Genomic DNA, 20,540 nt, shown 5'->3' on the forward strand with positions numbered 1-20,540 from the left:
TGTTCTGAGAATTGACCAGAGTTAACACAGATCTGTGGTGTGTGAAGAAACATTTAATTGTATTCATTCCTTAGCAATGAAATAAGCACAGTTCTACATTTCAGAGAAAAGAATCTTCCATGTTATCAAATAGACCTAAGTCACAAAAAGAATGAATGTCCTTTGATTCAGACCACAAGAGCACAAATCAAAGTGTAAAAAAAAATGTTTGTTTTGTTACTTTTTTTTTTTTGCAAAAAATATGTAAAATTTAATGCTTACTTTGCATATTTATGTACTATGACTTTGCATGACAGCTGCAGAAATCATTAGTTTAAGTGGTTAATGGTCATTATTCTCATGACTCACTGAAAAGTATGTGCAGCGATCTATAATTATTTTTCAAAAATATGATGTTTATAACTGTTTAACAAACCTTTCAAGGTACTATTCCTGGTGTGTGTTTCCATGGAGAATAAAATTTTTCCCAGCTGTAGTCTTAAAAACATATCAGCCTCTCAGCATTGGGAGAAAAGTGTCATATTCTGACTTCTCCAAGCTTCTCCAAGTGAGTATGAAGCCGTGTCCTTTCTGGGAAGCCTGGTGACAAATTAATCCCATTGGGTTGAATTGAGCAATATTTTTGAATAATCAGTTCATCAGAAATGTGACTTGGAGAATACTGAAATCATTTGTGATGAATCAAACCATAATTTCAGAAAAAAAAAAAAAAAAAAAAAGAAAAGAAAAAAAAAAGAGATGTGAGAGAGGAAAAAAGAGCTGGAAAAGTTGAAAAATAAACCGCAAATTTTAATTCTGAGATTGATCAACAGGTCAGAAAAAAAGAATATAAAAGAAACCTCACAAGCAAGAACTAAAGAAGCCTCAAATGATGCAGTTCAGCCTAATGCAATTTCTTGTTTCTCGGTCAACAAACAGAAAATTCAGACAGTCCTGCTCCCATGGGGCCTGGAAGCAAGCAGAGTGTTGAGGTAGCCTGTTTCCCTGCGCAGCCAGTCTGTCCCATGTGCTGGGTAAAAACATTAGAGCTGTAGTCCCATGTGCTAGGTGAAAACATTAGAGCTATACTAACACCTTCAAACACCACCTCCTTTTGGCTTCACCTCAGTTGCCCCAGGATTACACCTGTGACTTTTATTTGCAGCAGAACAAACAGGAAAACAAACTCCTCTCCTTCCCAAAAGCTGTTCCAGATGTTGTCAAACCCTATGTCTTCAGGGTCAGAGGGCTGATCTAATCACCTCTATGGACCTGGACCTGTGGAAAACACAGACCAGACCCTGGAAATATATTTTGTTACAGATCAAAAAAGGATGCTGCTCTATGCCACAAAGCAACTGAAACAACTCGTTGTGCAGACTCGGCAAGTGAGTAGTTATTTTGGTAAATATGTGATTTTGAAGGTTTTTCTACACAGTTAACTGTTGTCTGTTCAGCAGTCTGGCATGCGCTTGCATAATTGACTGTAGAAACTACTTTTAACATTTTAGTGGCTGCTCCCTTTGGTGTTTTGAAGCATGCAAATAGACTCATTCATCCAACCCTCTTCTGTGACAGATTTGGCAGAAATTAGTTCTCACTTCCCTCATCTTTTTATGGGCAGTATCTTCTTTATGCTAAAAAAAAAAAAAAAAAAAAAAAAGTCACATTTATAATATACTTTCATTTTTGTAAGGTGGCCTATTTTCAGCATGAATGATTCTCTGTTCTGCAGATTGGCAACATTTTATGGTTTCACATTCAGTTCCCCACAACTGCCCATGTTGAATGTGATGGTATGGGATGTCCTGGGTTCAGACTTCTCTCTCTCTGCAATTTGTCTATTTAATTTGACAAACCATTGCATATATTGTACTTGGCAGTACTATGAATAATTTTCTGGCAGATAAATTCTCTTCTGACAACATTTTGCAATTCAACCAAAATTTATGCCCACCAAAAGGCTGATATGAAAAAATATCTTGCTGATGACCACATGCTATTAAGGGTTCCTGCTTTCACAGGTTATCTACTGCAGGTTTTTGTTTATTCTGTGTCTGCCTGGAAGCTTATTTGTGAAAAACAGCCCATTCAGTTTTTTTATAGAAATATAAGGTTCAGGTTTACTTTAGAAAATAGTTGATTTCAGAAGTAAACAGAGCTAATGAGAGTTAAAAACCCCCTTAATAAATTACATTTTTACCAGCATTTCAGATCCTGAATTTGAATGTGAAGTTGCTTGTGTATAGCGATATATTGCATACTAATTTCCTCCAGATATGCCCTTAGAGGGATAATAAATCTAGTTTTTCAATCCATCCAGAACTTTACTTTAAGTGCCTGCAATTTTTCATCTTGATGGCAGTGGGTATAATGTAAAGCCCAGTGAAGTCAACAGGAGTCTTTTCATCAAGTGTTTGGAATATGGGCCAAGGATTCATGCTATTTTTTTTATGGCAAGCTATTCATGTGACAGCTAAGCAAGTCCACCATGAGCTTTTTGGTCAAGTTCCTTACTGAAAACCAGATTGCTGTTATGACAGCATAATGGTTTGTTTTTATTTAAGGAGGACAATACAATATATACAGTGTGCCTTTGGAGTGAACTCAAGGTGGCATTTCTGTAGACATAAATTTCTCCACAACCTCTTGAGTTTTTGTTGAGTGTATGAAATGGATGTCAAGCAGTAGGTGAGAAATCATACCTCTAGCAGCCCATCTTGCAGCCTCACAGGTTTTTATTGCTGTGAAAATTGTTGGTCTTTATAAGGGATATCTTCATTGCATATGCAGAAGACATGTTGAAAGGACAGGGAATATTTAGTGAAAATTTTCTTTAGAAAAATCTTCCTAGCATGTTACTGAAATACAGTGGTTCCCATAACCAGTTTTTTGGATGCTGTATAAAAGGGTTGGGCTTAATATGGTTGTCATTTGACAGAAATTCTTTGTTTGTTAGTTGTCAGCTGCTCTCGGCAAAGAATATATGGTATTTCACAGATTTCCAAAGTGAAATGCTGGATGAACACTGTCAAACTGAGACTGTGGCAGAATTCCACAGAAAAAAAAATAAATTACTAATTCACCTAGTCCATGTTCATACCCCACTCTATAGCGACTGCTAGACATGATGCAATCTTATTTTAAGTGCCCAAAGCAACAGATTTAAACAGCTTCTGCAGCTTCACAATGTTCCTTCATTTATCAGTTTAATTTAATCCTGTTGTGTCTAGCTAATTCTTGCTGTAGCATCCAGCATCTTCTTGCTTCCCTGGATACCTCTTTGTTCCACATGCATTTGCCAGGTTTTGATCTGCAGCTGATATTTATTTAGCAAGGAAAACAACTTTGAGATGATGACCCTTTAGACTATCCACACTCTTGTTCTCTTAACAGCTGGATTTTATCACTTGATCCCATAGTCTTTCCCTCTCTCTGCCCTTGCCCATTCCCTTGTCCTTTATCTGCCTTCTCAAATTGCTTATGGCTTGTGTTATAATTAAGCAAGAGAAAGCTGCTCTCCATGGTTTGATGCCTTAAAATCAGGAGCTGCCTAAAATCAAGTGCTATACAGGTAGCACTTTATTATACAGCCTGATTTTTAGATTTGATGCAACAATTTCTGTGTAAGTTTTTTTCATTATGTTATAAGAGAAAAGGCAGAATAACCATGGTTCCTTGGACAAACAGCAACCCTTAGTACAAATATTAAAATTATCAACTGAGTACAGTAACTTGGGTTCTAGAAAGGCCTTCAAGAGCTTGATGCTGTTAATACTCATTCTCTCCTAAAACAAAGAACCCTGTTGCTTTTTCAAACTTCTGAGCTTTATTCCTTCCACAAGACTTCAGACTCTGCCATGTAACCATTTTCATTGTCCAAATTTATTTGTCATCAGCGATCACGAGATAGAAGAGACATTATCTGGGTTTGAAAATATTTTTCTTTGACATTGTAACCATTAGGAGTTCCAGACCGAATTTTCAAAAAGGGCTGATCGTATCTCAGCTTGCCTGGCTTCCTAGCTGCCATCAGATGGTTTTTGTGCCAGTTGGCTTTGAGATTTGTTCTATCCTAACTTAGCATGAGCACATTTATTTTTCCACTGAAACATGTTGATGCTTTAAAGGTTCATGAGGACAATAGCAACCACCTCTGATTCCCTGGCAGACAACACATGCCCAGCAGGTGCCCAGACCCTGAAACATATAGGATGGCTAGAGAGTAATTCAGAAACTTTCTACATGTCAGGGAAGAGTAGTAGTGGGTGAGTTAGGCATTTCAGTCAGATGGAAGGGTCTTTACGTGGCTTATGTGTCTTTTCTTGCCTAAAGAAAACTCCATGTTCTCTTGCTATCTCAAAACACTTTAATTCCTGTAATACCAAAGTATACTCTGATATGCAGAGCACTTTACATATAATGATTTATCTATAATTACATATTACTCTGTGGTGTTATTGATTTGGATTTCAGTCTGGCATCCTGCAGCACTTTTGGCTGCTCTTTTCCCTGACCTAACACTCACTGTTGCCCTTTTTTTTATCAAGGACCATTGAGTTTCACTGACTTTCAGGATATTTTACAGTAACTGTTAGCTTTATTATCCTCAGGTCATCTGTATTTTGTGGGACTTCCTCCTTTTACTGACTGTTTGTTTTGTTAAAGCTTTTGTATTTCTTTAGACTTTTGAAGTTCTTTCTGTACATTATTTCCTCTTGCCTCTCTAGTTTACTGCTGCAGGAATTGTAACATCACTGTGATCACTGAGCAGGATTTACGTTTTAGGTCTATTCTCTTTTCCTCTTTTCTATTAATTTTGGAGAGTTGAATATTCATTTCTCTTTTGCCCTTGGCAAGGGCCACATCTTTTCAACACTGATTCTGCAGATCACATTTTCCATTTTGCATATCCAGTCATCCTCTTCATGACCTGAGCCTTTATCTTTGGAATGATAGAAGAGAAGCAACCATGCCAGTCTGCTAATTAAGTTAAGGGCAAGTGTCTGTAATAGCTATCTTCTGTACCATGTTGTGCTGCATCTTATTTTGCTCCAGGGATATTCTTTATTCAGACAGTCAGAGGATGTGAATCAATAAGGACTCTACCTTTTAAAATATATGCTATACAAGAAAACATTTTTGTGTAGTTGTAGGCGAATTAAAAAGCAGCATGATACAAATGGAGCAAAAGAGATTCTGTAGGACCTAATGTGATTTTGCAGCTACCTAACTAATCATATGAAATAAAAATATGCCATGCACAGTTTAGGTAGTTTGCCAAGTTTTCAGCCTGGTACAACATCTTTGAATCCAAGGAATGTGACAGAGGATAGGGTGAGATTTTCTAGAATGCCAGGGCCTTTTCATGGTAACAGCCAGTGTTTTTGTTTAGACCTTGTGGCAGCTTGTTCCTAAACCCAATTTTCTGAGATATTCCATGTACCCTGTGCTGAGTAGCAGCACAGTAGCAGCTGAGTAGCAGCTAAGAGGCAATTTAGAGGTACTCGTTTCTAGGGTAAGATGCAGAATTCTAGCACAGCACTGTCCCCCCTTACTCTTTCTTCACAGGTTTTTCTCTAGCTTTTACCATTTCTGTTTACTCAGAGAAGCACACTTACTTTCCAACTGATTTGGAAAAAAGAAATTCAGAGAGGAATGTGATTACAGTAAGTATAACTCATCAGGATTGATGGGGTGAGAACTGACCACCCAGTAAAAAGGCCACTGCCTTTTCTTAGTTATACAATATGCTACTATAACTAGAAGCGTTTCTGGAGTATCTCAAGGGTCTGAAGTATCCTGTCTTTTAGAATTCTTTTTTTCATTTGTTTTCCAATTTTCCTTTCCTCCACCTCTTAGCAAAAGAATAAAATAAGTTAGAGAGATCTTTGCTTTTCATGGGGGTTGGAACTGGGACATTCATGGGGGTTAGAACTGAGACATATTAGCATGCTTTTTACCCACTCCCAGCATTTCTTTCATTCTTTCCACAAGTCCAGCACTTTCTTTGCTTCTCAGAAACATTCAAACTGAAGCTACTTCATGGTAGATGTTTTCATACTTAAGGGCTTAAAAATAGAAGGTACTTTAATGAATCCAATATGCTCAAAGAGCAAGAATTATATTTTCTGATGCCCTTAAGGGAAGTTTACTAACTCTGTGTTAGAATACCACTTGTAAACAACCACACCCTTTACTTAGCACAGAGTAGTTCTCTTTTTGGCCAAAAAATTTTCACGTAGTTGTGAAGGGATTTCTATTTACTTTCAAAGCCCCTTTTGAAAGACTTATTGCCAGTTTATGCCCATGTCCTATTCATGTTAAAAAGTTAGCCAAATGAGTCACAACAACCACATAACTGGATATAAAAAACTGCCTGATAGGGTGTTGTGTCTGACGTGTCAGAGCATGAAAAAAGCAAGGTGACCCATAATGCTGAGGAAAGGAAACGTGAAAAGGAGTCCAATGGGAGCTGTGTTTGCTGAATTAAGGGCTTTGGAAATAAGGTGCTGCTGGACATCTCCATAAGCTTGAGAGTCAGCTCAGAAGAAGTGAGTGTAATTTAAACATTTAAGAACTGATGTTAAACTAAATCCAGCTGTGTGTTGAAGTCCATTTGAAATTAAGGTCTAGAGATTTTCAGTTCCAAAAGGGAACTTGATGTAGTAAAAACATTGAAACGAGATGGAAACTTCTATAAGACCTACTGTTCAAAATGAAAACTTTTGCTTGATGCAGGATGTATAGAAATGATTACTGTATTTTCAATTTAGCAGCAAAGTGAGGTTGTATAAATCCTTTTCAGTGTTATCTGGGATGTTTTCAAAACATAGCAAACAGCATATTTGCCTAAAGTAAAAAAATATTATTTCCAGCAGATTACACTGAAAATCAGTTGCTTATTGCTCTCATAATAAGATTTGTATCCCTGGCACTGCTCAGAGAAGTGTTGACAGCAGTACTCTCTGGTACAAATGCTTAAAGAAGTCAACAGCACAGAGTCTGCTTTTGTCTGCAATTACCCTGATGCAGAAGACCCAAGAAAAGTCATTGTTGTTTTCATATTTCCTCAAAAAGTCAGTTTAAAAATAAGAGAACCAATCAAAGGCTTTCTTTAGCAAACTAATTTAACAAACTGCTGTATAAATCAAGGTATGTACAAACAGGATATGAGGTCAGCCAGGCTTGAAGCCTACATGGAGATGTTCCTGTATGTATAGGAGCCCCAAAGTGACTTGTAGCTATGCTTATAGGCTTATCCAGTGACTTAACACACAGCTAGATTGCAACTCACTGGGAACATAGTTAGTTGTCCATATCATAATCAAAATAAACAAAACCAATAGCTGGCATTGACTAGATAATTACAAAGGTAAGCTTATGTAATGCCTTATCTAATATCCTTATACCCACATCTTCCCTGTCATTTCTGAAATATGTAAATCTGAGTAGGTAATAAAAACTCACTTTTTTTTTTTTTTTCTCAAAATTTAGAAAAAAGAAAAAAGCCTGTACATGGTAAATTGAGCCTATTATTGTGAAAAGCATAAGATAATAACAATGTGAAAATTAAACAACCATTCCATTTATAAAATAAGTATGCATTAAAACGAAACGGTCATAATAGTTAATCCTGAATATATTTATCCCAATTAAATTTTGATTATATGCTACTTTCAGTATGCATTACTTTTTGAATTTGAAATAGTGTTTATATCATAAATCAAAACATAACATCAGAATCTTTCATTCAGATAGAGGATGCTACTAACAATCAATCCAAACATGGCATACTTAAATGCTGTAAGCTTATTAAGAAAAGTATGTTCACCCATGGGAGTACTGGCAAAGGGATTTTCTATTTAAAATATCTTTGGTTTTTGATTTTTCATCTGTATTTGTGCCTTATATTAATAAAACTGTATTCATAGTCAGCTGCAGTGCTTCAGCCAGTAATTTCTTTGCATGGTGAACAGTTTTTTTGTAATAAAAAATCCTGTGATGATACCCCACATATCTCACCCAGAGTTATACAATGCTGGACTGCAGGCATGTGAAGAAGGAATGCGCTCAGCTCTTTAGTCTGCCTTGATATAACCTCAGACCAAGTACCTCCGTGATCATGATCAGCACTGATCTTTAGAAAACAATTAGTTTGGTGACACAATAATGAGAGCCCAGAGAAAGTTCCCCTGATGCACTTTTCTAACTGTGAATGAAGACCACTACTAGCCAAAGGTTGCATCCAGATGATCATGTTTAATAGACAGCTGTTAACCAACCTATTTTCTGTGAATTTGTCAAATCTTCTGAGTTCCCAGTGGCACTCAATTCTTGACAATTTATCTTACTTGAAAAGGCATTTTCTTTTGTTGGTTTTATATTTGCTGCCTAAAAAATTTGTTGTGTAACCTCAGTGCTTAGAATAATTCTAAATTATTCCTTTTTCCTTTCCTATCACCCTGCCACGTATAAATTGCAATGACTATCTTTGTCAATAATTTGTTTCTTGTGGGAAAAGCTGTCCCATAGTCAGCAATATTATTATAATTGTTTACTCTACCTTTCTAGTTTTACTGTCTTACATAACTGCAATCAGTAAACAAGACATGAGTATGTGACCGTGTTTTACAGTGCAACGTTGATGCTTTCTCTTTTATTTTTCCATTATTTTCTATAATTTCAGATACAACTTTTCTTATACCTTCTCCTTTAATTTCATGTCTTCCTGCTTTTAATTTAAGCATATTTCAAAATTAATATATTGGTCTCTCTCATCAGGGAGTAGCCTGTTGTTGTAGTTACTGGCTAGGAGTGATTGTTGAGCCAGTATGTGACACTGGGAATAAAACAAAATATGTGGAGAAGGGAGTGGTTTGTAATCTTACCAGAGGTGAAATACAGCTGGAACACACCATTATTTGCAAGCAACATGTGTTAGGCAAAAAGAAGCAACAGCCAGGAAGTAGCTTTAGTTATGACAAACTTAATATTTTAAGTGCCTTATAGCAGTGAAAGAAGCCAACTGAAACACTGAACTCTGATGTGCTTTATAAATCCTTTAAATAAGAATGACACATGTTCAAAGAGTCAACCAATGATGAAGATATGAAGAGGTATTGATGGATGTGAGGTGGAAAATCAGGGTTTTTTTCTTACAGTGCTAGAGGTCCTTGAAATAAAAGGTCAGATCATGTCTATTACTGTGGTCAAACCACAAAAAGCGTTTGTGGAAAATAGGGATTGTTCATTTCTTACAAAACAACTCAAAGACACTGAAAAAAGGCAAATCACTATCCAGAGTGATTCTTATGGAGTATGGATGATGATCCTGCACAGAAGTTAAAATATTTTGGTGAAAGAGCCAGTAACAGAAAGTTGGCAGCCTCAAAAGGCAGCACATGAACATGTACATCCTGTAGCAAACACCCACCACTGTAATTGATAGTTTTTGGAAGAAGATGGAAGTGTAGTGGATTTTATCATGTTTCCAGGGGTTGCAAACACCAGCAGAATATGAATAGATACCAAGGACAAAGAGGATGACTACACAGCCATTAGCTCAGAGCTGTTCCTCATTGCTGTAATGGCCAAGGTAGCAGCAGAAGATGAATGAACTGTAAGCCTGAAAACAAATGGGACACTTTTTAATTTTAAGTTGGACATGGGTGCTCAAGTCAAGGTGGTACCTGGAACAATGGTGTTAGCTCTGCAAAACCAAAAAAAACCAAACCAAACCAAAACAAAAACCTCTTGACAACACAAAGGCAAAATGAAAGTGGGTAAATCTTGGGCTTATAGCACTATATGGGTATCTGCTGAGGGTACTTGAGTATTAAACACTGAGAATGATTGGAAAGGTACAGGGACCACAATAGTACCTCAGAAAAATATACATATCTTATACTTAAATTTGCAACCTCCTGTGTTCTCGGAAGGGAGGCTGCAAATGTTTGGACAGTAAAAGATATCTTTGCAGGGGATGGTGGACCAGATGATCTTTAAAGGTTACTTCTGACCCACTCAGTGATTCTATGATTCAATGACTGTATGTCAAAAGACCAATGCAATTACATTCTATCCATCTTCCAGAAGTGAGAAAGACAGATCTAGGTTGGAAAATTTCATCACTCCATAGCCTTGGTGAAAGATTCTGCCACCCCAAGTCAAATACTCAAAGATTGAAATGCACATACTTGGAGTCCCCAGAGGCCAAAGGAAAAACAAAAGAAAAAAAGAAAGGGAAAAAAAAGGATGTCTACCTACAAGATAAGATATTGAGGGGAAAATGTATTAAATGTATTTTAATGTATGTAATGTATTTTTTCTACAACTGGATTCTACGACAGTTCTCATGTGGAGAAGATGACTATCGCATTGTGAGTTCATCATCAAAATAAAGCCGTACTTTACAAACAAAAATGGATAGCCTCTAAAAAATTTGCTAGATTATTAACATGGTAGCAGAATTGGGTTAATTTCTCCTCTACTTGTCTACATTAACATGTGGGAAGGGACTGCTATTGTCACACGGGGAATCTGGAGGCACAGCTGCTGCTGCCCCTTCATTTATAAAACATATGGTCAAACAGGAAAGAAATTTGATTAGTTAGTAAACAGGTCTGTGCTGCTTTTATGAAGATAAGTATTTTTGAAGACTCAGCAAACAGTCTGACCCTGATGCAGTACATGGGACCCCACTGCAGTGCAGGCTGCAGAGTGTAGCTCAAAGGAAGCAGGACAGAGTCCAGGGATGCTGTCAGAGTGGTGCTTACAAAAGACTCATACATGTTTACTAATTACATGATTTCAATAATTAGCAATAAGAGTGAGTAGACTCTGGGAAAATATCAATCTCCTGAAGACAAATCCAATAGCAAAGATATATGTAGAAGAATCTTACACATACGGAGTTTGCATTTGTTATTTATCCTAACAAAAAGATATATGCTTCAGATTTACAAATACACTTAAATGTACTTGTTTAAATAGCAAGACTTTGTGAGCATGGTGGTGATAACACCAAAGTTGTGTGTTTAATCTCTGTGTGGGCTACTTAAACCTGGACTTGTGATCTTTGTGGGTCTCTTTCAGATTGGAATATTCTGTGATTCTGAGTGTAATATATGTTTATCTAAATAACATTTATGACTTTTATATTTCTTAACATTATTGCTAAATATCTGTCTATATCTATGTCCATATCTGTATCTATCTATACATCTATATATATGTATATAGATATATTTGGAATTCAACTGTAGATATTTTTGAAGAGATTTACAAAGGAATGAAGAACTAAAGAAATAAAAAAGTTTAGTACGGAGAGGAAACAGGTTTTGGGAAAGAAAGGATCATCAGTAAGATGTCAAAACTCAATTAGTATGTTCTCTGGGAGCTTAAAACCAGGCTCCTCAATTTTTTGAGCTAGATCCGAAGCCAGCAATTTCAGAGGTTTTCTGTTGTTGCAGCATTAAGAAAAGGGGACAAAAGGATACCATATTTAAATATGCAAGTGATTTAGGAAAAACGATGATGCTCCAAACGTGCCAAAGACATATGCTAACAGACATATATTAAGGCATTAATTGATCTCAATCACTGTTTAAATTGTGATAATGCCCACTTGCAAGTACTTCATACTTGCTTTATATACTCTAGAATAATAACTATACTTCATGCTTTCTGGCTGGATCTAGAGGTAAAGGTACATCAGTTTCTAGTATTTACATAGGTATCGTTTCTGCCCTTCTGAAATTCCCTGCACTGCACATTGCATGTTGAGATCAGATGACTGGAGGTGATAATCAGATGAGCCCAGGTGATAATGATGAATATATAAAGAAGCTCATGGCCCTCTGTTTAGTCACTTAATGAGACAGTGCCACATGTTTCTTGATAGAGACAGAAAAATAAATCATGTTGACAGACAATTATTTCCACACTTTTTTTCTTTGGCTGCTGTGCCTATTAAGACACTGCTAATACGTAGGATTATAATTCAAGTTTGCAGATAAATTCATTACCAACCATTTAATCTTTAGAATTAGCTATATGATGATTACCTAACAAATGTTGCATAGTATAAATGGATAGACTTAAAAAAATTATTTGGTTATTTATTTATTTTATTTACCAAACTAATTGCCTCATAAAAACATAACCCGGATAAAGAGGTAGATATTTGGGCTAAAGTTATTAAAGATAACAAATAATTTCAGATGTATAACTCCACCTTTGTGAAGATAACTAGATTTGCATAACTGACTGGCTTGAAAGTCATGCTGTGGAGCACATAAAGGGTCAATGTTCAGTATACAAATATGCATTATAATATATCTGGGTCAGTATAAAATTATGGAAAAGGAGTCAGAAAAGTTATATTAAATATAGGTACTTTTTGTACCTATCAACAAAAGATGTGTGTCATCCTAAGAATGGGATATTTGAACAAATTTAAAATTTCTCTATACATATTTTAGCATTCATAATAAATAAATTACAGGTAAAGATATTAAAAGTACCAGCAGCCACTGAGGATGTGCAGGATTTTTGTTTTCTGAAATGGCAGTGACAAATAAAGCAGGCAGAGAAAAAAGAAAGTGCAGCAATAAGCAGAAGCTTTAGAGCAGAACAGAGTGAGTCAGTGATTGCAAGTATAACATTGTTTTCTTTATCATAATATGCTTTGTTTCATGTTATTATAATAAAATGACTCTTCACCTCTGCCCTAATTTGGAGTACATTTTAATTCCCAGAATCTTGTAAGCAAGTTTTAGTCTTTTTAAAGCATATATGAGCAGTTTCAAAGTCAAGGAAAATAAAAACAAGAACATTTCTTCACATGAAATCAAAGTGTGACCAAGATTTAACTATTGGCATTGTTCCAAACATTTTTTTCATTTCAGAGAAGGAAGACACCCCTTTCTGCCTATAACTCTGTAGATAGCTTATTTGTTGGAAGATTTATGCATTAGTATTGAAATGTACTTGGTCCAGTCAGTGCTATAAATCATTCCCAGACAACATTTAAGCACATTTTTAAATGCCCATGAAAAATAAGTTTTTCCATCAATAAGAGAGCTCAGCTCTGCAGCCCTTGCTGAGAAGGGTCATTTCAGCAAAGTCACAATAAAGTGCTGAAGGATCCAGTCCAATAGACTAATTGACACAGCCTCAATTCTCACCAGGTCTGTGAAGTAGGAGTAAATAAAATTTCTTGCAGCAGACTTGTCTGGAGACAGAAAGATAAACTCCTTTGACCTTAATGAAGAGTAACTCTGGGATCTGTGAAACTGTGTGTTCTTTTTTTTCTGCCGCTGCAAGGGACTGTGAGGCTGGGGCACCTGGGAGCCAGCACCTGACTGCTGCTCTTCCTCATCTGGTGGCAGAACGAGGCACATCTACTGCTTTTTAGGCTCTGTGTCTGAACTTTTCGCTTCATGAGTTTTGTAAACGAGTTCCCGGATAAGATGCTTACTGAGCCACACTTGCCAATTGTCAGGGCAGAAGCTATCTGCAGGTATAGAAGAGTCATCTCTGTACTATTTTTCCAAGTCTCAGGAAAGTGGGGGAAAGGGTTCATCATAAATTATTAGTTTTATTTGACTTCTAATATCTCAAAGCACTCTTCAAAGACAGAGACCACTCTGTGCAGAGCAGGTGTAGGCAAGTAAGATGGGGCAGATCCTCTGTGAGGCGTCCTGTAAGCACACTCAAATTCTGAAGCAAAGCCTGTCTTACAGCAGGGTTGTTCTATCACCATCAGAGCATGTTCCATGCCTTCCTGGATACAGAGCATCCCGACAGAAGTCCCATAACACCAACAGCCCCAACTACGGGGGACATTTTTGACTATGCAGTGTGAGGAAACTGCTGTCATTATTCAGTTATCATTATTCATAAAATAGGTAGCAGGTAATCTGGGAGAAACTGAGGAAGGGACAAAAAACAAATTTAAAAGTTTAATGTGTTTAGTGTTCCACTTTACCTCAAATAACTAATGAAACATTTTAGCATTTAATGCTGGGTTTTCCAATGAAAGCAAAAAAATAAAGATATATTAAAAATGAAGGCTGTTACCTCATTTCTGTCTTTTTGCATCTTTTCCAAAGCCTCTTAGTAATGACACTGAAAAAATGGTCAAGACTGGTCAGAATAAAATGACTGCAGAACCATATTACCTTTTTTTTTTTTTTTTTTTTTTTTTTTGTCTGAAAAATGTAACATGTTTGTGAAACTAGATAGTTTTAAAAAGTGCTTCAGGAATAGAAGAAAAACTCTGACAGACCATCTAAATACAGTGTTTTCATGAAAAAAAAAAAAAAAACCCCAGACAGTTGAACCTTCGATGAGATCCAGGGTCATCAGTCCTGGTGCATACCCAGAGGGACAGATCATATGACCACATCTTAAACACTAAATGTCCATGTACCGTTGTGCTGACACCCTTCTCAAGATGCAAATATATTACTGTGATCTATTAACTCTGCTAAAGGTACTGAAGGAACAAATATTCCTGCCTGAAATTATGCTTTACAGGAGGCAAGGGAAAGAAAAAATAAAAGCCAAAAACTAAATGTAAAGCAATGGAAGTAAAAATGCAACAGAATATGGGAAAGCACTGCCATCAAAACATGAAAAATACATGAATAATGCAGACTTTAAATTAAGGATCTTTTAAAAACTTCTCAGGTAGGAGACGGAGATCAAATTACTTAATCAAACCACCACCAAGAAACATATTTTGATTGAGTTTCACAATATTTCCCAACAGTGTGAAAGTAAAGGATGGCTAGATTACAATGCAGTTCTTCATTTCTCAGAATAAGAATCTTCTGGAGTATGAGTTCAAGCAAAATGTGCTTTCATTAACTAAATCAACCAATTCCTTTTTCATTATAAATGTGAGAATTCATCACATTGACTGTGTTGGAGACACCCTTTGTACAGTGTACAAATTCTGCAACTTTCTTTGGTGTGTTCACAGAGAAGTGTTCTTTTCTTTTTTTTTAGAAAACTTCAAGGGCACTAACTCTATATGCTCCCTCCAACTTAGACTACTATTGGTCTAAGGTCCATAACTAGAAATTTCTTCTCATGTTAAATGTTCCCTCCAGCTTTCTGGGTTTGTAACTCATTGCTCAGGAACTACTGGTACTTGAAGCCAACAGATAGATCATTTTTGTGTGAATTCTAAAAACCCTTCAGTCTAATGGAGCAAGGATAGGAACTGCAGAAGTCTGTTCAAGATAATAATGTCAGCACACATTTCTTCTCCTCTATATCCTCAATTTCATTTGAAATTAAGTCAGACATTTCCAAGAGGTCAAGAATTTTTCTGGGTGGCCTTTTTAATAAAACACACTTTTTCTCTCCTTTCTCAGTGGATTCCTTCATTGGAAGGAATGGTCCCCCAATTAAGCCTCAGGCAGAAAAAATGTGTTCTTGCTGTTTTGACTCACCCAAGCTTCTCATGTTTCTGAAAGAACTCCTGGTTCATACAGTATCTTATAAATGAGATATACAGTGTTTCTTAAACCCAGCACTAGTACCTGGTTTCTTGGTTTATGCTTTCTCAGTTTTCTTCTACCTTGCTACTCTGGTATAATACAAGTGAACTAGCTATCTGAAGGATAAATCTGAGGGATAAGGCATCTCAGATCTCAGTGGTAATTGCATTTCAATGGCAGTCATCAAAGAGTTTTCCCACTGTCCTAGGTTGGGGTTACAAAAATTAATGCTGACCCTACACTGACCATACCTACAATGATGTAAATGCAGCTCTTTGGTATTCACAGAAAACAGGTGAGGATGCAAAGGTGACTGCTACTAGACTAACCCATACCCTCTTCCTCAGTCATCTCATCATAGCAGACTGTCAGGTTGGTCAGGCATGATTTACCCCTTGTAAATCCATTCTAATCACGCCCAACCATTCTTGTCCTGTCTGTGGAAATATTTTTCTGAATCTTTTTTCTTTCACCTTCCACAGACCTGGATAAGGCTGGCTAGCCTGTAATTCCCTGGTTCCTCCTTCTTTCTCTTTTTGAAGATACTAGTGATATTTGATTCCTCCCAGCCCTAGGAAACATCTCCTGACTGCTCGGTTCTTTCAAAGATACTCATGAATAGCCTTGTCTTGACATCCACCAACTCTGTATGTATTACTCCAGGTTCCATGGTCTCTACAATTTGTTTAAGCATTCTCTAATATGATCCTCCTCCACCAAAAGTAAGTCTTTCTTGCTTCAATCCTTTCCATTGGTTTCCTGGTCCTGTAATTCCTGATGGCAGATCTTAGCAGTACAGACTAAATCTTTCCAAACCCCATCCCTACACACTGAGACAATGCCTATTATATTTCCCTTAGGTGGCCTGATCCTGCAGAACACCTTTGTGTGCTTTCTTTTATGTGGCAGTTTAGCCTGGAGCTCCTTCCTCATTCATTCAGGCGTTTGATTTTTGCTCATCAGAATGGACCATCCTTGAGCTTAAAGGAGGGGATCATAGGTAAACAATCATCTCAGCTGCACCCCTTTCCTTCGAGAACTGTCTCCCACATGAGTCTTCCAAGCAGGTCCCTGAGTGGACTAGGTCTGCTTATCTTGATAGTGTTGTTTTGCTATTTGCCTTGTACTTTTTACCTCAGGATCCTGATTTCCACCATCACATGGTGGCCATGTGGCCACAGTGGCCACAGTGGCCTCCAAGCCTTTGTATCAGCAAACGATTTTTCCTTGTTTATAGGCACTAGTTCCAGGAGAGCACCTGCCCTCTCTGACTTCGTGACCACCTCTGTTAAGATGCTGTTACTAATGACTCAGAAACCTAGTGGCAATTAATAAAGCAGCTACATTCCCCATGAAGATGAAGGCCCAAGAACATGAAGCCTTCAGTTGTCTGTAAAAGGCTTCATCTGTTTCTTCCTGATCAGGTTGTCTTTAGGAGAAACCCACAACAACGTCACTCATGATGTCTTCCTTCAAATTCCAACCCATGATCTACCACCAGGCTCACTGTCCGTTGTTAAGCAGAGCTTCAGGCTGTTCTGCTGCTATCTCCTGCAAAGGGCAAATCTTCTTCCTGCCTTCCAATTATGTCCTTCCTAATTCTCTTTGATCAGTTCCCACTGACATCAAGTCAAATCTGCTAGATAATGAGGTCACTTGGACTGCTTACACTGCTAGGAGAAGGCCAAGCATAATATAAAAATACATGTTTTGAACACAGATGTGCCTGTCTTTGGGGAAAATTGCTCTCTCTTTACTGCTGAAGAAATCTTCTAATTGCTACTAGGGAACAACTCCAGAGACTTTCAAGAATGATGTTTAGCACTATATCAGGATTCAGATTATGTAGCATAAGGAGGCATTAAAATGCCAAGCAAATATCTAAACATATCTGGATGAGAATGCTCATATTACACCAGTTAAAGAGGGCAACAATGCAAATTAAAGCAATCCCAAATCAATATTTCTTCACTGTGGAATTCATTACCAAGTTAAAACATATGGCTGGAATTTAAATGAAGACCTTCGAAATGTTATCAGTGATAGTAGAAGACGTTCTTGGCAAGTGTAACACTAATTATACACAGAAACCTATTTAACTGATCTTTACAATGATAATGATTAGTCTATAAGCCATTTTCAAAGACAAACCATTTCCAAGATCAGGTTGTTGGCCTTGATCCCTGCCATCAGCTCAGGAGATTTAGATTTGGATTTAGTTCCTTTCCCTGACAATTAGCTGTGTTTGTGACACTGAGTAAATCACCTAAATTCTTTTCTGCTGTGATGAAAAGTCCTCATTCTTCCTCTGCTTTGGTCACAGGCTATTGACAGTAGGGACAATGTCTTATTAGGTGAAAAAACTCTTGCAGATCAGTCCAGTCATGATCAGATCAGAAGACTTTAACTCTGCAATAATCCAAATGTATCTGCTATTTTGATTGTCCATCAATATAGTGAACCCCTACTGGCTCTTTGAAAAAATATTTTTTCCAAACTGGCTAATAGAAAAATTTGTGATAAAATGGTGATTTGGAAAAATAATTAATATTCCTAATAACAATCTGACATAACACCTTAATGAGTCATTATATATAGTACCTATAAGTTTTTATCTATAATTTAAATAATTTGTAGATATCTGACTAGCAGATATCTTTCTCCTTTCAGTGAAGTGCTCCTCACTGCAAGCTCCTCACTGAATAGCATATGTCTATCAGTTGTCTGATGCATGAAGAACCCTGGGTTCATACAAAATCATATTCAACAATTTATGTACACATTTGTTGTTAGAATTAGACAATTATGGCCTTTGCTGGATGACCCTCTAGCACTAATTAAAACGGGAGAAAATTACCTAAGAAAAAGTAAAGCATTTCCCTTTTGAAATGATGATCCACTTTTGATCTCTTTGTTCTCTAATGAGTCTAAAGAGAAATGGACCCAGTTACCTCCCAATAATAAAATTTTCTTCCAGTTTTATATACAAGAACTCTAAGGGAAAGCTGATCTGAATTCTGTAATACATATTTTGAATTAAAGTGTGTCTGCTCAGAGCTTTAAAGAGTTTTAACTTAAATTAGCTTTAAATTCAAAGAAAATTATCCAAATTAACTAAAGCTATGAAGTCAATCTATGTGTAAAAAAAACCTTAGGTAAATTACTCTGCCAAATCCCATCAGGCCACTGCTAAATGGTCAATCTGAACACACAACAGCAAAGCCAAACACCAAAAGAGTCTCTAGCATATAAACAATTAGTACGGTATTTTGGAAGCTCAAAGAAGACTCTGTATCAGAGGAGAGTCCTTGATGCACAATTTCCATTGGGAGAAACTGGATTTGAGCAGAGTTGACACACTACTTTCAGTAGGAAACAAAGGGCACTTTTCCAAATCTATTCTGAATTAGATCTGTAAGGAACCTAGGGAATAAAGAGGGCATTTCTATTCAGATATACAGATGTGCTAATTAACATTTTAGATCATTAAAACCTTTAGACTTTCAAGTCCAACATTCAGATCTCAGAAACTCAGCTGCTGTATAGCTTCAAAACACCTCAGGCAACTCTTGGGCCTTTTTTTCTGCAAAGTTCATCTACTTCTGGGAATTCTTGGAAGTTTCTTATCCTTACTAGTGCAGAGTGGCTCCATAGCTCCTCCATGTGACTGCTATGTTTGGATCAGCAGTGTAGTGGGTTATTTACCTGCCTTTGTCTGTTGTAGTCCAAGGCAGGACACATTCTTGGAAGATATCTCATGGAGAGAATCAACACAAAACACTTGGTGGTGAATTCCCTATCGCCACCAGTCACAGAACACCATTCTCTCAAACATTAAAGGTCCAGTTCTACCTCTTGTCATATTAATTTGAGATGAAAAATATCAATTGACAGTGTCTGAACCTCAGATCTTTCCTTCATTCTGGTCAATTTTGTTAATATTGGTTAATATTACTCAGCTTCCTTGCAAAGAGAGGTGTTCACTCCCTTTCTTTGCATTTCCTTTCTGCTGTCTGAATGAATAATTCACTATATCAAGTAAACTGGAACAACTTTAACATGAGGGGCTGGAAGCATGCCCTACTTACTCCTGATACCCTGAGGCAGTCTTAAGGCTCCCCACACACTGTGATGAGAGAGCTGGAAATGAACCTGCATGTCCTGCAAGAGCTCCGTGAGTGCTCTGCTGACAAGCTGCACAGAAGGAGAGAGGGGAATCCCACAGCTTACTTTGTATTTTGGCATAGGCACCTGGCTCCAACAGAGATTTGGGGCTGTGAACGCCAAGTAGGGTCATTCTTGAGGGGAGTGGTGTGATTCTTCACCTTTGCTACTGTCCCTCTCTGTCACAGATGTACTGAGGGACCTGCTGTAGCAAATAACTCTTCTGCACTGCATGGGTACTGTAGGAGCGTTTTGCCAGGTGCCAAAGCACCCGAGAGCTAAGTGCCTAAGGGTGAAGGCTGCCAGTCTTGTCACAAAGTCTTACCATGGTATAAGAGGGGCCTAAAGCATTTCCTCTTTTGACCTTCACACCTCAGGGGAAGGGGCAGGCAGAGCAGTCCCCAGGGATGGGGTGAGCACTCCTTTACAAGGACAGACCACCTAATCCTGTGTGAAGTGGCTACATCCTGACCCCTGGCTCATTAACTCATTTTACAGATATGTTGACATGGAATCCTTCATTCCCAGAGCATCACCAGACAATTAATGTAGTGCATGCTAACCAGGCCCAGCCCTCAACTTTTTCAGATCAGTACAGGTGGGTATTTTAATTTTCATTTGCAATCTGTTTCTCTAGTCTTATTTAAGGCAGGGAATAAAGCAATCTGCGGACTGCCTCATGACAGGCTTGCTGCATGTTTTGCTGAAGCTGCAAGGCTAGCCTATAATTTGCTCCTGCTTTTTGTACTAACACCCAAATTCCTTGGATTATTTTAGTGGATAAAACAAATAATCTACAAATACATACGTCAACAGAACGACATTGTAGGGGTAAGTCAGAATGAGAACTGTAACTTATTCATTGTATCAAGACTTGCACCA

The sequence above is a fragment of the Onychostruthus taczanowskii genome, unplaced genomic scaffold, assembly GCF_017590055.1.
Source record: "Onychostruthus taczanowskii isolate IOZ18803 unplaced genomic scaffold, ASM1759005v1 scaffold21, whole genome shotgun sequence".
Lineage (NCBI taxonomy): Eukaryota > Metazoa > Chordata > Aves > Passeriformes > Passeridae > Onychostruthus > Onychostruthus taczanowskii.